Source organism: Notamacropus eugenii, chromosome 2 (genome assembly GCF_028372415.1).
Source record: "Notamacropus eugenii isolate mMacEug1 chromosome 2, mMacEug1.pri_v2, whole genome shotgun sequence".
NCBI lineage: Eukaryota > Metazoa > Chordata > Mammalia > Diprotodontia > Macropodidae > Notamacropus > Notamacropus eugenii.
The window spans coordinates 344,855,274-344,874,169 of record NC_092873.1 but is presented as its reverse complement, the minus strand read 5'-3'; the positions used below and the strand labels follow the sequence as shown (position 1 = coordinate 344,874,169).

The following is an 18,896-nucleotide window of genomic DNA, read 5'->3' as shown; positions in this document are numbered from 1 at the left end:
AACCTTTAATCCTATGCTATTTTGTGCTTTGGAAAGATAAATCAAGAATGATTATCTGAAATATAACTTCAGGATGTGTTAAAAAAAAAAGTAAATAATATAAACTTATTGTTTCCTTACATGTGCTTTTAGTGCCCGTGTATTTAAAGTTTTTTTTTTCAGTCAGAAAAAAGGAAAATGTATGTTTTGGGGAAGTGAGGACAGTTAAAACTAAATCAGCAACTTCAATCTTTCTTTTTTGAAGGAAGAGCAATGTCTAAAATTTTAATTATCTCACTTATTATGTCTGTGGAATGAAATAATGAATGCCCTATACCATTTTTCACTTTGGCCTTTCAGACATTCACTAGTTCTATAGGCAGCTGAGATGGCAAACTGATTGGGTGGAAACTGGTAGGTCAGAGAAACAACTAGTGATGATATTTTTTTAATTTAATTTTTTTAAAGAAATATTTATGGATTATATTTTGTTTTTAATTTTACCTTTATTTCTATATATAACCACCGCCCTTTCCCTTGCTTATTAAGCTATTCCTTCTAACAGAATAAAAAAATGAAAGAGAAAAAGAACACTAGCAAAATCAACTGAATCTGGCAGAGGAGACAGTATTGTACATCCATAGTCCTCTACCTCTGCCACGAATGTAGGGAGGGGGCTTTTATCAGTCTTTTTGGTTGCTGTAATTCCATATTTCCAATTCTTTTTGTTGTTTCCATTTATATTGTTTGTAGTCATTGTTCATATTGTTTTCCTAGTTCTGCTTTTGTACTTCATTCTGCCTCCATTTACATATCTTCCCATGCTTTTTTTGAATACTTATATTCACCATTTCACAGTATTATTCTATTACATATATTTATTTTATTTATCTATTCTTCTTTATATGATTATCTACTTGACTTCTGGCTCTTTTCAACTACAGAATATGCTGCTGTGAATAATTTGGTATCCAGGAGCTTTCTTTGACCTCTTTGGGGAATATTTTTAGGATTATGATTTGTGGATCAAAGGGTATAGAGATTTTAGTAACTCTTTAAGCATAATACCAAATTGTGTTTTCAAATGCTTGAACCAATTTACAGCTCTGCCAACAGTGTTTTAGTTTGCCTGTCTTTTTGTACTCCCTTCAGCATTCACAGTTCTCATCTATAGACATCTTTGATGATTGGGTGACAGGTGAAACCTTAGAGTTACTTTAATTTGCATTACTCTTATTAATGATTTGGAGCATTTGTTGTTATCGTTTATTACTGATTTTTGTATATTGGCTATTACTTTTTGCAGTTTTTTTCTTTTAAGAGCTGTTTATTTATATCCTCTAATGGTGGTGCTATTTCAACTAATATGTCTATAGTTAATTTCTGTAGGTTTGTTCTCTATAGTTCATTTTTTCCTCCTTGAACATAGGAAGTTTGTTTATTAAATAGATCTGACTTTCTGGGCTTTCTATACGTTGTCTCTCTCGTGTTTTCATTGGGAAAGAAGCTTCTAAAATGCTCAGGTCTCACTAAACCCAATAAAGGTAACAGCCTGCTGATTCTCAGCTTCATTGGTCCAAATGGCTATCTTGTCCCCTTTGGTATGAACATTGACCACAGCCCCATAATCCTACTCATCTGTATTCCTCGAAGGTCTCTCCAACCAGACAAAGAAGTGTCTGTAGCCAGAGTTGGTTGAAGTTACTTTGATGTTGATGCTTGGCCAGGCTGACCAGCCAGCGGTCACGATCACCATGCTTGTTCCTGCTATCTTCTCACATAGGTTCAATGCTGTCCATGAAATAGGCATAGTCACAGAGGCTGAGGACAGTTTACTGGCCAATTGGATGTGGCTGTAGATCATCCAGAAGTCCTCCACAATATCAAACGGGGTGACCAGGTAAAGGTTGTCCCACCAAGCCCTATTCCTGATATTCTTGAAGAACCATAAGGCCCATTTGTTCTCCAGTGGATGCTTTTCCAGCCCTTCTCAAAGAGACAACTTTCTTCCTGTTGGGAGGGATGGTAGGCAGGGGTGCGGGCAGGGGGAGTCAAGATCCATGATGGACTGCCATCCTCTGTAGTTCATTTTTGCAAGCCTGATATAGTACCAGGAAGCAGTTAGGTGGCTCAGTGGATAGAATGTTGGGCCTGGAGTAAGCAAGACCTGAATTCAAAATCTCATCTCAGACGTGAACTGTGTGACCCTGAGCAAGTCACTTAACCTCTGTTTGCCTTAAATCACTGGAGAAGGAAGTGGCCAACCACTCCAGTATCCTTGCCAAAAAAACTCCATGGACGGTATGGTCCATGGAGTCTCCAAGAATGATTGAACAGCAGCAAAAATATACAGCACCTGTGTTGCAAACACTTTTGTGGGAATGAGAGACTCTATAGAGTTCACCAGCTGCTGTTGTGTTTGAACTTGAATTTTTGGGGATGTGTTGTTTTTTTTTAATTTAACTTTTAACATTTATTTTCACAAAGTTTTGGGTTACAAATTTTCTCCCCTTTTATCCCCTCCCCCCCCCAAACCCAAGCATTCTAATTGCCCCTGTGACCAATCTGCTCTCTCTTCTATCCTCCCTCTCTGCCCTTGTCTCCGTCTTCTCTTTTGTCCTGTAGGGCCAGATAGCTTTCTTTACCTCTTAACCTGTATTTCTTATTTCCTAGTGGTAAGAACATTACAGTTGATCCTAACACTTTGAGTTCCAACTTCTTTAGCTCCCTCCCTCTCCACCCCTTCCCTTTGGAGGACAAGCAATTCAATATAGGCCAAATCTGTGTAGTTGTGCAAATGATTTCCATACTAGTTGTGTTGTATAGGACTAACTATATTTCCCTCCATCCTATCCTGTCCCCCATTACTTCTATTCTCTTATGATCCTTTCCCTCCCCATGAGTGTCGACCTCGGATTGCATTCTCCTCCCCATGCCCTCCCCTCTATCCTCCCCCCCACCCTGCTTGTGCCCTTGTCCCCCACTCTTCTGTATTGTGAGATAGATTTTCCTATCAAAATGAGTGTGCATTTTGTTCTTTCCTTTAGTGGAATGTGATGAGAGTTGACCTCATGATTTTCTCTCACCTCCCCTCTTTATCCCTCCACTAATAAGTCTTTGCTTGCCTCTTTTATGAGAGATAATTTGCCCCATTCAATTTCTCCCTTTCTCCTCCCAATATTTCTCTCTCACTGCTTGATTTCATTTTTTTTTTTAAGATATGATCCCATCCTCTTCAATTCACTCTGTGCACTCTGTCTCTATGTATGTGTGCGTGTGTGCATGTGTATGTGTGTATTCCCACCCAGTACCCAGATACTGAAATGTTTCAAGAGTTACAAATATTGTCTTTCCATGTAGGAATGTAAACAGTTCAACTTTAGTAAGTCCCTTATGACTTCTCTTTGCTGTTCACCTTTTCATGGTTCTCTTCATTCTTGTGTTTGAAAGTCAAATTTTCTTTTCAGCTCTGGTCTTTTCATCAAGAAAACCTGAAAATCCTCCATTTCATTGAAAGACCATTTTTTCTCCTGAAGTATTATACTCAGTTTTGCTGGGTAGGTGATTCTTGGTTTTAGTCCTAGTTCCTTTGACTTCTGGAATATCCTATTCCATGCCCTTCAATCCCTTAATGTAGAAGCTGCTAGATCTTGTGTTATCCTGATTGTATTTCCACAATACTTGAATTGTTTCTTTCTAGCTGCTTGCAATATTTTCTCTTTGACCTGGGAATTCTGGAATTTGGCCACAATGTTCCTAGGAGTTTCTCTTTTTGGATCTCTTTCAGGCGGTGTTCTGTGGATTCCTTGAATATTTATTTTGCCCTCTGGTTCTAGAATCTCAGGGCAGTTTTCCTTGATAATTTCATGGAAGATGATGTCTAGGCTCTTCTTTTGATCATGGTTTTCAGGTAGTCCCAGAATTTTTACATTGTCTCTCCTGAATCTATTTTCCAGGTCAGTTGTTTTTCCAATAAGATATTTCACATTATCTTCCATTTTTCCAATCTTCTCGCTATGTTCTGTGATATCTGTCTTTCTCATAAAGTCCTTAGTGTCCATCTGTGCCATTCTAGTTTTGAAAGAACTATTTTCTTCAGTGAGCTTTTGAATCTCCTTTTCCATTTGGCTAATTCTGCTTTTGAAAGCATTCTTCTCTTCATTGGCTTTTTGAACCTCTTTTGCCAATTGAGTTAGGCTAGTTTTCAAGGTGTTAATTTCTTCAACATTTTTTTGGTTCTCCTTTAGCAGGGAGCTGATCTGCTTTTCATGCTTCTCTTTCATCCCTCTCATTTCTCTTCCCAGTTTTTCCTCCACCTCTCTAACTTGATTTTCAAAATTCTTTTTGAGCTCTTCCATGGCCTGAGCCCATTGGGTGGGCTGGGACACAGAAGCCTTGATTTCTGTGTCTTTGTCTGATGGTAAGCATTGTTCTTCCTCATCAGAAAGGAAGGGAGGAAATGTCTATTCTCCAAGAAAGTAGCCATCAATAGTTTTATTTCTTTTCCCTTTTCTGGGCATTCTCCCCAGCCAGTGACTTGACCTCTGAATATTCTCCTCACACCCACCTCGCCTCCTGATCCTCCCAGCCAGCGTTTGGGGACTGGGATTCAAATGCTTCTTCCAGCCTCAGGGCTTTTGGTGGGGGCAGGGCTGCTATTCAGTGTGAGAATTAAGTTCAGATGGTCAGGTCTGGGCAGGGCTGCCTCTCAGGCTCAGTTCCCTCAGGGGGTTTATGCACAGACCTTCCACAATGGATCCAGGCTCCCGCCTGCTTGGGGAGCCCCTGTCTGCAACCGTCTCTCAGCTTCTATCTCCTCTGGGGGCCTGAGCCATGGGGGCACCCCACTCCCCTCTCGACCCGCCAAAGAGACTCTCTCACCGACCCCTGTCACCTGTGGGTGGAGGGGCTTGTGCCGCAGCTGGAGATCCCGTCCCCGTAGCCCGCTCGGATCTTTTCCTCTCGGTGTTGTGGCCGCTGCAGGGCTGCCCTCTGATCCCAGTCCCAGCGCCCTGTCCGCAGCGCGAAGGACCCCCCGCGAGAGGTTTGCAGGTCTCTCTGGAACAGAAACTCCCTCGCTCCAATGTTCTGTGGCCTCTGGGTGCAGAATTCACCGTGAGTTGATCCCTCTAGCCGTTCTGTGGGTTGTGGGTTCGGAGCTATGTGTATGTGCGTCTTTCTACTCCGCCATCTTGGCTCCGCCTCCCTCGGGATGTGTTTTGGGAGGGCCTTGGGGAAAGAGAAAAGTCCGAAGCCAGAAGGAGCAGCCATTCTTCCTGGTAATCACCACATTGGGAGGGAGGAAGGCAGGATGCCCAGTGTCTGCATGTTAGCTCTTCTCCTCCTTCCTCTGAGAGCCGACAAGCAGATGATGGTAATTTAATGCTAAGATTTCACTTAATGCTGTTGTAGTTGTGGCTTTAGCACTGTCACATTCATTGGTCAGGCTTGATTGTTGAACTAAGTGAGGCACTGCAATGAACAGAGAAGTCTCACATTGTCCAAAATCAGTAAAGCTACGCAACAAGGATGCAGTGGCACTTTTTGAGTGGACATGACCTCTTGTTTGTTTAGCAGGTCTAGAGAATGTTGTAACTTGAGTGGTCTTAGGTACTTACAGGTCTGAGCTAAGGCCTCTATTGCCCCCAAGTTAGAAAACTACACCTGGGAAGCTGGACTCAAACAGGTTCTTGGGTGTGGGAGGAGAGGAGGAAGCTGTGTCAGGGAAATTAGAGCCAATTGAATTATGTAGAGGACTGGTGCTAAGACAGAGAAATCCGGAATCTATCACAGAAGCAAATGGTGGTTTTTACTCTCCTCTCCCAACTTCCCCCAACTGAGAGTTGATGATCATACACTGATGAGACTATAAAGAGGTCAGAGAGAACTGTGCATTTTCCTTCACTTGCACCCTAAAGAGAGATAGTCTCAAAGCTTGTATCTACATTAAACTGTTGGATAGTGTGCTCTTCCTTTGGGAAAGAGCTGTGCTACAGTCAGCAACACATACTACTAACTTCTTCCTATCCAAATGAACTGTCCCTCCACTGTCACTGCTCACTGCTTTCCTGTTGTCTTTTTGTTCCCATTATTTTACTTCTCTTTTTGATAAAATAAAATATGACCGCAGCTTAATTGTTGTTTGTGTGATTAATATTGGTAGGGGTAGAAATTAGAGAAAAATTTGGATCTTTGCAGGACAGAAAATAACCACAGTATCAGGGAGGATGAGGTGAAAGAGTAGTGGACAGTGATTCCTTTTAGAAGGCACAGATACAGTAGAGGCGTATTGAAGTAGTACCACTAAGCAGATCCCAATTTTCATGAATAAGAGAGTCTATAAGCAGAGAGAGATTAGTAATCTACATGAATGTAAATATCCTCCTAGGTGTAATAGAGGTAAGCCTGAGACAAAAGCAAACCAAATCTGGGAAAGACTTATCTGTACCAAGCTGGGAATCATCTGCTAAATCCTGTATGTGGGAGATAACTATTCAAGTATTAATTTTTATGGCCCTGTATACATGTTACATATGGGTACTTTTCATCGTTTTCTCCATTAAAATGCCACATTTGGGGATCCATATGTAACTTTTACATGATTCTGAGTTCTTATGGGACTACTTTAAAAATATGAGTCAGTAAAACTTCAAGACAACATTTAATATACACACACAAACACACTATATATATAATGTAGAGACATATGTATACTTTTGTGTATATATGTATACACATGTATACATATATACACACGTACATCCCTCTCCTCTCCCCTACATTTTTATTGTGGCATATTGAGAGTATAGAAATTTCATCTCAGAGAAATTAAAATTTTGCATGTAAAGTGTCATTTTTATGTGAATGTAGCATTCATCAATACAGGTCCATTTTGAGCAGTATTGTCCCATTTTCTTTTGCCCTCATTATCCTCGAAGCATTCAGTGATAACCTTAGTTCTGTATCTGACATGGCAAAATTAAAGCTTTCAAGGAATGCTTAATTATCTCTTCAGGTTTCAGTCCTTGTTAAAATGAAATATGTTAAGACTACTTGTGATGCCCCATAGTTAGTACCGTTTAGAGCCTGCCACTCTTGTGAGATTTCCCAGTTTTGAATCAATAGTCATTTATTAAGTGCCCACTACTCATGTATAATATAGGCCTTAGGAGAAAATGGATTTCAATGGGAATAGGAACCCCACCACAAGATTCCTGAGTTCCCAGGAACCAGATTAAAATATAATTGGGAAATATCTAACAAAATAAATAAAGGTACAATAAAACAGGTAACATTGTTTCAAAACCACATCAGTATGCATTCCAAAGGGATTCCTATGAATGGATTAGTGGCCCCAGACTGCTCGAGTCTGACATTACTAGTCTAGAGCTAAGGTATTCATTGGTTCTCAGTCTGATTTGCCATCTATATGAGTAGGTTGAATATTGAATCCATCTTAGAATCCTTGTATTCTTGGAGATTAAAGTGGATCCTAACTTAACATGAAGTATGTAAAACTTGTCCTATATTCTAAATAGCTTTCCCCATATCTATAGGTCTAACTTATACCAAGAGTCATTTGGTGAAGAACTCATTTTGAGGGGACAAGGAGGAAAGGGAAGTAATGAGATCCCAGAACAAAGTGCCTCAGACTATGGGACACTAAGTATTTTGTACAAAATTTATATATGCTTCTCTTCTTTTCAAAATATGTCATGCTTTTCTAGCATTGGCTATAAAACACTAGAATGTTCTGCTGTAACTCAAAAAGGGAATCTCCAGATTGTACCTCTCTTCAGTGAAGTGATGACTTATTTGTTCAGACATGGTGTCTCATTTATTGCAAAATTAAACCTACAACATCCGTCCTCTCAATTCTGCACTAAATAAATAAAAACTTTTTTAAAAGGATAGCACAGAAACAGTGCATGTATGTTGCACTTTGTTTTTCTGTTGTCTTACTATCTATAATATATTGTGACATACCCTTCATATTAACTGACAGTGAGAGTTGGCTGGTATATTTTAGATCAACCCTGTCAGGTTTTTGCGCATAAGCCAGGTTTATCATGTGTTATTATTTTCTGTTTTGGTGCTCTATTTTTTTAGCTTGTCAATCTTTTTTTATTCTGAATTTAAATATAACAAACATTTTATATAACACAGCGAGTCATAAAAGAGGATTCTAAATGAATCTGAAATCTCCATTTCATATCACTTGCTTTTAAAAAGTAGATAATAAATTGCACATGGTAATTATGAAACTGTGCTTTCTCCTGAACTTTCTTTTTTTCTCTTCTGTGCTTTAAAGAAAATGTTTCAATGGCACTCTTTTCTTGAGAAGAAAACTCTTTTAGTGAATAAACATATATTGTTCGTGTTCTGAAATTGCATTTCTCTTTCTGTACCATGAGTCTATCACCTCTGTATTAAGAGCAGACTACCAAGCTTCATTTAGGTTCACTGGAGCAGTGATGTCAAACTCAAAGAGAAACAGGGACCACTAATCCTATACATAAGGATCCCTGTGGACCATGTATTGACTTAGTTTTAAAATGTGATATTATCCATATTTTATTATACTTTTTTTATTATGTTAAGATTTTCCAATTACATTTCAGTCTGGTTCAGGCCACACTGGGAAGTGTTGTGGGTATATTTAGTACCTCTGCTCTGGAGACATTGTTGGTCACTGAATTCATCAGAGTTCTTAAAGTCTTTCAAAATTGTTTTTCTTTACAACGTTTTTTGTCCTTGAATAAGTAGTTTCCCGATTGTGCTCACTTCGCTTTGTATCAGCATTCTCTTAAAATAATCTCTTGATGTCTTACAGTGCAGTAATATTCCAAGGCACATTCTAAGACCACATTTTGTTCAGCCTTTCCCCAATTCATGGTTACCTCCTTAAATTCTAGCTCTCTTCCCTTCCTCTCCCTCCTTTCCCCTTTCAGTCACTTCTCAAGATTTATTTTGCTCACAACAATTCCCTCCCTGGTATTATCCTCCCTCTTAACTTCATCCTTTTCTATCCCACTTATTTCCCTGTTGGGTTTGATATATTTTTTTACCAAATTCAGTATATATATAATTTTCATCCCACCCATTTTTCCATATTGATATGTTCTTTTCACATGTACCAGTTACGCAAAATAGCAAGTTCCAGCCTTTTTTATGTCCTTTTACCCTCCCTTCTCTACCCCCCCAGAGTGTCTCAGGGTTGTACAATAGCAGTTGGATTGGGGGTTGTTGTCTCTCTTTACTTGGTTGTGACTTAATCCCTCCTCCTTTCTGGAACCAACTTTCTCAATTTCTACAGGATCATGACTAGAGAATCTCAAGGCATGAACGAGAACTATAGTCTTTGTAATGTAGCAAACTGCCTTCTAGCTATCTGTGCCAGAGAAAAGCTCAGGTTGTCTCACCCTAGTGTAATGACTTTGATTTAATTTGTATTACCCGTTAGCTTAAAACGCATTTAGCTTTATAATTGCATCTGTCAAAGAATTTTATGTAGTTTAATGTATAGTTTTGTGCATAGAGAGATACCTTGTTTGAGTAAAGCCTTTAATGCTATATTTTGTTCTGCGTGAATGAAAAGGCTGCATAAAGAGAGACCTGGTTTCACAGAGTAAGGAAATGATAGTTATTTTGTACTCTGCTTTGGTTGGACCACATCTAGAGTACTGTGTTCAGTTCTGGGAATCAGGTTGTAGGAAGGTCATTAATGAAAGCTGCCTAATGTCCACAGAAAGGCAAACAGGATGATAAGTCTTGAATTCATCCTATATCAGGATGTGTTAAAGAAACTGGGAATATTGAGCCTGGATAAAAATGAACAAACTCAGTAGCTGTTTTCAAAAATATTAAGAATTATCACATGGAATAGGGATTAGATAGACTTGTTTTGTTTGGTCCCAGAGGACAGAACCAGGACCTAGTGGTTGGAATTTGCAAAGAAGCAATATTAAACTTGGTGCCAGGACCAACTGCCTAACAGTCATGGGTTGTCTTGGGAAATAATAGTTTCTACTTAGTAGAGGTTTTCAAGTAGAAAGTAGAAGACCAGTTGTTGGTTATATTTTGGTGGAGATTCTTTTTTTCCTTAATAGGTTGGACTAGAAGACCATTGAAGTTCAATTCAGCTATAAAATGTAACAGATATTGACATAGCAAGATCTTATGTTCTCCATCACAGAGGTTATTAACCTGGAGTTCATGATCTTCTTTTTAACAATATTTTGATAATTATATTTCAGTATAATTGGCTTGGTATAATCTATAGATTCAAGCTTGAAACTTTTAAAGTCTTATCTTTCCTTCATGTGCATTAAGAATTTTGAATGTAATGAATTCATTTGACATTTTTATATCATTAGAGAAAGATTAGATGATATTAAAGAGCTTTTAAATTTATTAACAGAATCATATAGTTTGATGCCATTCATGTATATCAAGTGATTAATAAGATGTTTTGATTCAACTTCCTCTTTAACTTTGAAGCTGTACTTAGTTCTATTTAAAAGAGATGGTAATAGATTTAAGGCTAGACAGAACCATAAAATGAGCTTAAATCATGTCCCTGAAAAATGCCATACTTTATGTGAATTATTCTTGACATGTGACACGTGACATGTTTTAAATAGAGAACAGTTTTCCAAGGAAACATTTAGTACTCTAGCATCCTCGTTATTGTTGTTCATTCCTTTTAGTGGTGTCCAACTCTTCGTAATCCCATTTGAGGTTTTCTTGGCAAAGATATTAGAGTGGTTTACCATTTCCTTCCCCAACTCATTATACAAATGATAAAACTGAGACAAACAGGGATAAATGAGTTGCCCAAGTGGCACACAGCTAGGAAGTATCTACTCCAAGACCGAATTTGAGTTCAGGTTTTATGATTCCAGGTCTTGCACTCGTAACTGCTTTAGCCTTCTTGGTACTGGGATTTATTTTATGTATTTGCAGAATATGAACAAGTAATGAATGTGGAACTGAGTCAAAGGGTTTGAAATATCCCTGAAGGTACTTAAAATTCACTGAAAGCTTTTATAATATGTTTAGACAACTTGTTCAGTAATTACCAAATTGACAAACTTTTCTTTATGTCCTTTGGCACTCTTATTTTGCTCCTTAGTCAATAAATTATTTTCTTTTGTCTGTAAACTTCTTTTTTGGGAGTGATGGGATGGTGGATTTGGGTAGATAAAAGCTGTGAATGCCTTGTATGAAGTCCCTAAAATTTAATTGGCTTAACATTTATAGAGATTTCTATTGTTCTCATCTTTTGGTAGTAAATATGTAATGCTTTCTGATAAAGATGGGATCAGGCTTGTATTTGAGAGGAAATGGTTAAATAAATGCTTTGTTAGTAATTTATGTACCTGTGAAGCATTTGAGTAAATAATTATTGCATTTTCTGACCCCACTTCCTCTACTTTTCTGGGAAACCATAACCTTATTCACCTTTATTGGAGCAACTGTTCTGTCATTTATTATATTATTATCATCTGAAAGTTCTCAGTTTCTCATTTTTTTCAACTTTTTTTTTTTTATGTTGGACCTTTTGCTGATGTATGTTATATGTTTGTTATTCAGTAGTTTTTCAGTTGTATCTAATTCCTTGTGATCCTATTTGGAGTTTTCTTGGTAAAGATTTTGAGGTGGTTTGCCATTTCATTTTCCAGATGAGGAAATTAAGACAGAGTTAAATGATTTGCCCAGGGTCACACAGCTATTAAGTAAGTGTCTGAGGCCTGATTTAAACTTAGGAAGAGGAGTCTTCCTTACTCCAGACCCAGCACTCTATCCACTGAGCCACTTAGCTGCAACATGTACATCTATATATCACATACATGCACTTACACACACACAGAGTCATCACTCCATATTTGTGGGGATTTGAGGCACAGGATGCCCTCAATGTGAAAACTGCAAATAGTGTAGCCCTACTCCAAACCTTGATTTTTAATAATTCTCATCATATTTATTTAATTCAGAAAACCAAAGCAACACACTGCACCCATAAAAAGGGTGCAGTTTCTACAAGACAGAGATTAATGTCTTGCACGCTATGCCAAGTCTTTGCATGGTGTAGCTGCAGCAAGTGCTTCACGGATTTCATTCTCCTACACAAAAAGTACAGCTAAGGGGGAGGGAGAGAGGGGATGCAGACAAAATCACGACTGAGTCTGAATGGTAGAGAGACAAAGAGGAGACATTCCCAAAGATAGTACATAGCCTGTAGCTCTTTAGCATACTGAAACGTTTAACCAAATATAATTGTTTATAATAAATTTATGTATATATACTTAGGGTAGTAAATTATAAAATAAATGAGTAAATATACAGTATTTGTGCATTTTTGACTTACTGAATTTCCAAAAAGTTTTCTTTACATGTGTGTATCACCTGCAATTTTTTCTGCATTATACTGCAGATCTCCAAAAATCTTCATTTGATTATTGATGGCCAACACACAAATAACCAAAACTGGGAATCTCAAGAGTGCTCTCTCTCTCTCTCTCTCTTTCCCTTTCTCCCTCCCTATTTCCCTCCGTGTGTGTGTGTGTGTGTGTGTGTGTGTGTGTGTGTGTGTGTGTCTGTCTGTCTGTCTGTCTTGCTGATATCTACTATGAGAAATTTTCCACAGCCTCTTCTATCAGGGGTTCTTTACCTTTCTTTGCTTCCTGAGCCTCTGCAGTCTGACTGATAATTGAATTGCTTATTTTGTTCTTTGTGTTGCTTTAACTTATGGCATCACCTTAACCTTTTGACTTCTATTTTCAGTTGCTGATTAAAGTAATCTGGAATTTCTTATGAACTTTCCCTGCCCAGGTTCTATTCTGCATGTTTCTTTTTTGTTGCCATTGTTTGGATAACAAGTGTGTTCATGTTCTACTGTGGATCTCAGATACACATTGATATAGTCATTCAGTGCCTTTCCATTGATCCTCAATAGTTCTCTCAAATTGCTTCTGCCATGATGATTTTTGATGCTTGTCATTAAGAGCATTTCTTGGAAACTCTTGTTCCTCCTGTGGTTTTTGTTGAGGAAATATCCTCTGCATATATTGTGTTCACGTCCTAAAATGTTTCCTCTTTTTTTTATCCATCACTTATTGTTGGAGAATATGTTCATTCAAGATGACTATAGCAAATTGCTTTTCAAAAATTACTTTGTTTTGGTGTAGTTGATCTTCCATTTGATTCAGTTTAATTGTTCTTCATGCCAGCTGAACTGAGGATTTAAAATTTCATCCTAAATATACTCATCTCTTTATCATAACCATTCAAGACACTGGTGAGTTTTTGCCATTCATTTTATTTTTAGATATAATTTCTAGAGTTTGTGTTAAGTGAAAAATTTTCATTGCCTTAAGTTCCTCAATATTCTCTTACACTTTTAGCAATCATTCGATATGACCACTTATTTCTTATAATGTAGGCTTAGGCACGTCATTATTTCTTATGATAGCAAGTTCTGTATTGGTCAGCAACGTGTTGCTGGGTGATTTGGAGCTGAGTTGTACCAATGACAAAATGCAGTGTGAAACCCTTCCCTTGTTAATGTGTTTTCCAGTTTTGTTATGAAATAACACTACTGGATAGTGTAATTGATAAAGAGCTGATCTTGGTGTCTCAAAATCACATTTTGAAATCCTTCTGACAAATAACAGCAGTATAAACCTGGATAAGTTACCTAACCTCTCAGTTTTCTGAGCTGGTGGTCTCCAAAGTGGGGGCCATGAATGGAGGTGGATCCAATATGGTAGAAGATCAAGAAGAAGTACAGAGCATCATTCCACACCCCTCAACTCTCTTCATATAGACCTAGAAAACTCACCGGATCAAATTTTGATCAGTGAAAAAAAAAATCACAGCGAGTCACTTTTCCAGCCAAGGTTGGAATAGGGAAATGCAGAGGTCTGTTTTCACAGTGTCTATCCAGGAGTGCTGAGTGAAGCATTCTAGCACAGGGAAGAGCTAAGTGCCAGAGTGAGAAGTCCACCATCCAGCATAGAGACGCTCAACTTGTGCAGAATGCAAGAATAGATGTTAAATGATTACTCTGTTCCTTACTAATAAGTTTCAGGCCACAAACCTAGGGTAGGGTATACTGGAGGGATCTCTGCCAAGGGGTGAGGAGCCCATCAGGGACTTTAAGCACAGAAGAAATTCAGGAGCAGACATGTGTGTGCAGTCTGAAACCTACAGTGGAATAATCAGGGCAGGAATCCCAGACCAAGTAAAACCTACAGTTTTGTCCTTCTGAACCCATAAGAACTTTCAGGTTGGTTAATAATGTCTGAGTGCTGGCAGTCTGCTAAAACTCTAAATGGGGCAGGCTTAGAGGACAGTCTGTTGCTCAAACTCACATCCAGTTCAGGAACTTGCAAAGCTTAGGCCAAAGGATGGCAGTGATTGAACTTTGCCTTGGATCACATACTTGGGGAGCACTGAAAGGTTCTTGCAGGTTCCCAAACCTGAGCTGTCCCTAACATCCTGAAATAACACTGTACTCCAAGAAAGCAGCAGCAGGCCAGGCATTCCTTAAAAAAGTGTTCAGAGTTTGGCCTGAACATAAGCTACAAAGTCAGGAAGGATGAGCAAATTAAAAAATTAATCCCACCACACAATGACAGAGATTCTCAAGACACAAATGCAGAAAAAGAGAATGTCCCCAAATAAAGCATCAGAGAAAAACAGCTTAGAAACAGTTGTATGAGAAATCTTGGAATATGTGAAACAAGGGTTAGAAAATGGATATAAAATAATTTTAAAACCAAATGAGAGTGGTAGAGGAAAAAAATTTGAAAAGAAATTGTAGCAATATTTGGAAAGGGAATTTGCCTCTTGACACAAAAGATACAATACTTTACTCCAGTAACTCCTTGAATATTAGAATTAGCTAAATAGAAGATCAAGATTCCATGAGATAACAAGAAAATTTTTTTTAAAGTCAAAAGACTGGAAAAAAATTGCAGAAAAATTTAAAGTATTCCCACAAAAAAAAAAACAACCCCAAAACACCTGATTTGGAAATCAGATTGAGGAAAGATGATTAGATTACTCAAAAGCTGTGACCACAGACAAACCCACACAATCTAGTTAAAAAATTCTCAACTGACTGAATCTCCTAGAACTATAGGACAAAGTGGAAATAGAAGGAATCCACTAGTCACATGCTGATTTCAGATAGTGGGGAGCCAAAGTCAGGATCACATAAGATTCAGCAGCCATGACTTTAAAGAAACAGAGAACTTGAAGTATGATGTTTCAGAAAACAAATGATACAGATTTATGACCATAAAGAATTTGTCAGCAAAACTGAGCGTAATCGTGTTGGAGTGGGGTAGGAGAAATAGACCTTTAAAGAAATATAGGGCTTTGAGTTTTCCTAATGAAAAGACCAGAGCTTCATAGAAACTATGAAGTGAAAACACAGGAATCAAAAGAAATATAAAAAGACAAACATGAGCAAAATCACAAGGAAGAAAGGGGTGAGGGGCAGCTGATACTTGAACCTTCCTTTTCAACCAGATTGATAAGAGGAAGGAAGAATATACATATACACAGCTGGATACAGAAATGCATTGCATTTCAACAAGGAAATAGGGAGAAAGGGAAGAAAAGAGAGGGAGAGTAGATTAATGGAGGAATTAGTCCTAAGCAAAACAAATTCTGAAGAAGTCCAAAATATTTATGGCAGACCTCTTTGTTTTGGCAAAGAATTAGAACCAGAAGCAGTGCCCATTAATCAATAAACAATTTACCAATAAAACAATTTACAGTATACTAATGTGTTGTAAGAAATGATGAAGGAGATAATTTCAGAGAAATTTGGAAAACCTTGTGTGAATTGATGCAGAGTAAAATGAGGAGAACTAGAATAACAATTTATACAATTACAGTATGGTAAAAATAAACAACTTGGAAAGACTTAGGGACTGAATGGTGTAATGATCAAGCACTTCCAAAGGATTCATGATGGAACATGCTACCTACTTCCTGATAGAAAGGTAAAAGACTCAGAGTGCAGAACTAGACACACACATATACATATATATGCGTGTATGTGTGTATTTATGTGCGTGCATATATATTGTTTCAGTGTATAGGAGACATTTCCGTGTATAGCAGCATTTTTACAGTAGCAAAGAATTCAGAAACAAAATAGGTACAAATCACCCAGTGATTTGCTAAATAAGTGTGTTGTACACATTGGTAGAAAATTCTTGGGCTTTAAGAAATGGGTATGATGAACACAGAGAAACTTAGGGAGATTTTTATCAACTGATGTAAAGTAAAATGAACAGAAGTAGGGAAAGTAATATGCACAATGATTACAGCAATTTTAATAAAAAGAAGGCAAGTATATGAAAGCTGAATGCTGCAAAACTATGATGACCAAGCTTGACCATAAAGATGATGTAGGAAAATTCACTTTCCTCCCTCTGCAGAGATGGTAGACTATGGGTGTGGAATATGGTATATATAATGTTGAACTTGATTAGTATGTTGATTACTTTTACTGATTTTTTTCCCCTTTTCTTTGTTAAAAAGGATAGTCATTTGGCAGGGAGAAGGGAAAGAATTATATTGGAAAATGACAATAATTTAAAACAAAATATGTCAATAAAATCGATGTTTTAAAAATGAAATGAATTGCACAGCACTCAGATTAATTTGCTCTGACCAGTCATAGCCCCAGAGAGAAGTAGGAAACTACAGTAATGGAATGCTACAAGAAGCATTGTTTTGATAGTTTTTCTGCTTAACTTTTCTTTGTTACAAGGAGATAGGCTTTCAGTTGGGCAGGGGAAATGGAGTATGCTGGGAAATGAGGGGTATGATAAATGAAAGTCATCAATAAACCTTTAAAAAGAAAAGAAAGTTAATGGCAAAGTAGAGTTCTAGGAATACCAGTTATCACTCTGCAGATGAGTACTGTAATAGCAACTTGATATCAAGGAGTTAAACAAAAACAGGAACGAATGAGCAAAAAAGCATTTATTAAGAACCTGCAGACTCTTTGCTAAGCTCTGAGGTTCTTTATACAAATAGCAAGACAATCACTGCTCCTTGGAATTTACATTCTAATGGCTAATTAAAAAGGGGAGTGAATAGGGAATTGGTACCCCCTGGATGTAGTATTGCATTTGGAGATATCATAGAGATAGGTGGTGGAATAACTAGACAGTTGCTTGACATGTACTTTCTAGAAGTGGTAGTATAAATTTACTTGCTATTTCTAGAGATAGAAATAGAATATAGGTGGTGAGGGAAGGAAGAAGGACTCATCTGAGACATGTTCCAGCAATGTGGTAGGTATGAGTTGCTCTATTATATGGAAGGACTACCAATCAGAAGGTTAGGGGCACAGAGTGGCAGCGTCCAGTAGGAAGTAGAAACTGGAGGACAGACGAATGGCACAAAGATGATCAGGAATTGGTGGCAGCAGCAGCAGCTAAAGCATTTTAGTGGTTCTGGGTTAGACTTGTTATGGTAAATAGGCACCAAACTGTGAAAACCAACCAACCATATCTTCATTGATAACAGCCAAGCCTTTTAGATTCTCAGAAGACTGAGAATATACTTAAGATTGTGGAAATTTTGTCAGTTAATATTTTAGAATTATTTTAAATTAGATAATGTATTAGTTCTACTTAGTTATCTACTTGATTTAAATCACTGTGCAAATTATTATTAAGGAGAACTTTTTTTTTCCCAAGAAAGAGTATGTTCTGCTTCTTTGACTTTAATTGTCTCCCAAAGCACAGAAAGATGTAGGCTTCATCATTAAGAGCTTTAAGTTAATTATCCTTTAAGAATACAAAAAAGCACTACACCACTACCGGAAAACTGTTGAAAAGTAGAATAGGGGAAAATTGCTTAATTTTTTCCCTTGGCCACTATCCTACAGTGCTTTAACTATTATAGTTACTTTTCTTGCCACAAGATGGTGACCTTGCATCATCAATTGGCTAAAATATCACTGAGGTTATATTTAACTTTTATCAAGACTTAGGGAAATTGATAAATTAGTAGCTATTTATTTATATATTTTCTAAGCACTGCTCATTGACGCAGTTACTTATGAAATTACTGGGAGGTTTTAACAGCTTAATTGTGGACATTTGTGGGATATTCTTATGTTGTTCCCAAGAAAGATACACATTAAATTTTTAAAATTTAAATATTATAAGATGCTTGCATAATCAGGGTATTATTTGTAAATCGCAAGCATATTTTAGCAAAGCAAACATATGCATGTATTACAAGCTGAAACAACAAGGCACCTGGAAGAAGAGATAGAAGGCAACGTACACCAGGCAAGTCACACTGTTGCCAACACCAACCCTGTCTTGACCAAGATCTCTCCTCTAATCTCTATAGAGAAAGCCCAGGACCTTGAATCAGAGAACTTTGGGAATATCAGTGTCCCCCGCCAAATCACCTGACCTGCTTCTAGCTCATTCCTGGCAGCCATTATTAAGAGAAGTCATTATAAGAAGAGACTCACCTTACTACCAAAAAAACACAAATGCTGACCAGTTGTCACCAATAGTCGGATAAGCACAGGAGCCCCTGGAAGTGGCAGTACCTCCTGTAATACTGGACCTGCTTCCAGCCCAGCCCTTACAGTTATCATTCAGGGATGCAGCATCTGTGGAGAAGGAAGGGGTCAGCCATCCCCACCACCTATCAACTACCTGCTACCTGTAAGGCAGGCAAGCCAGCCTGCCTGAAGCAGCAAGTTACTGTGAGGGAGAAATAGGCAACAACATGTGCCAAACAAGTCAAACTTGACTACTTTGGCTACCATCTCCCTATAGACCCTGATGGAGACAGCCAGGACCCTGAACCAAAGTTCTTTTGGAATAACAATGCTTCCTTCCAATTTAATGCCTTCAGCC

The 18,896-nt window shown here is 37.9% G+C and overlaps 1 protein-coding gene and 1 pseudogene across 9 annotated transcripts in view; one reads left to right on the top strand and one right to left on the bottom strand.

The window, feature by feature from the left end:
* TANC2 (tetratricopeptide repeat, ankyrin repeat and coiled-coil containing 2) overlaps nt 1–18,896 on the top strand; it is a 551,137-nt gene that overhangs the window by 81,945 nt on the left and 450,296 nt on the right. The window lies entirely within an intron of this gene.
* On the bottom strand, nt 1,499–2,068 carry LOC140530448 (eukaryotic translation initiation factor 4E type 1B-like; annotated as a pseudogene).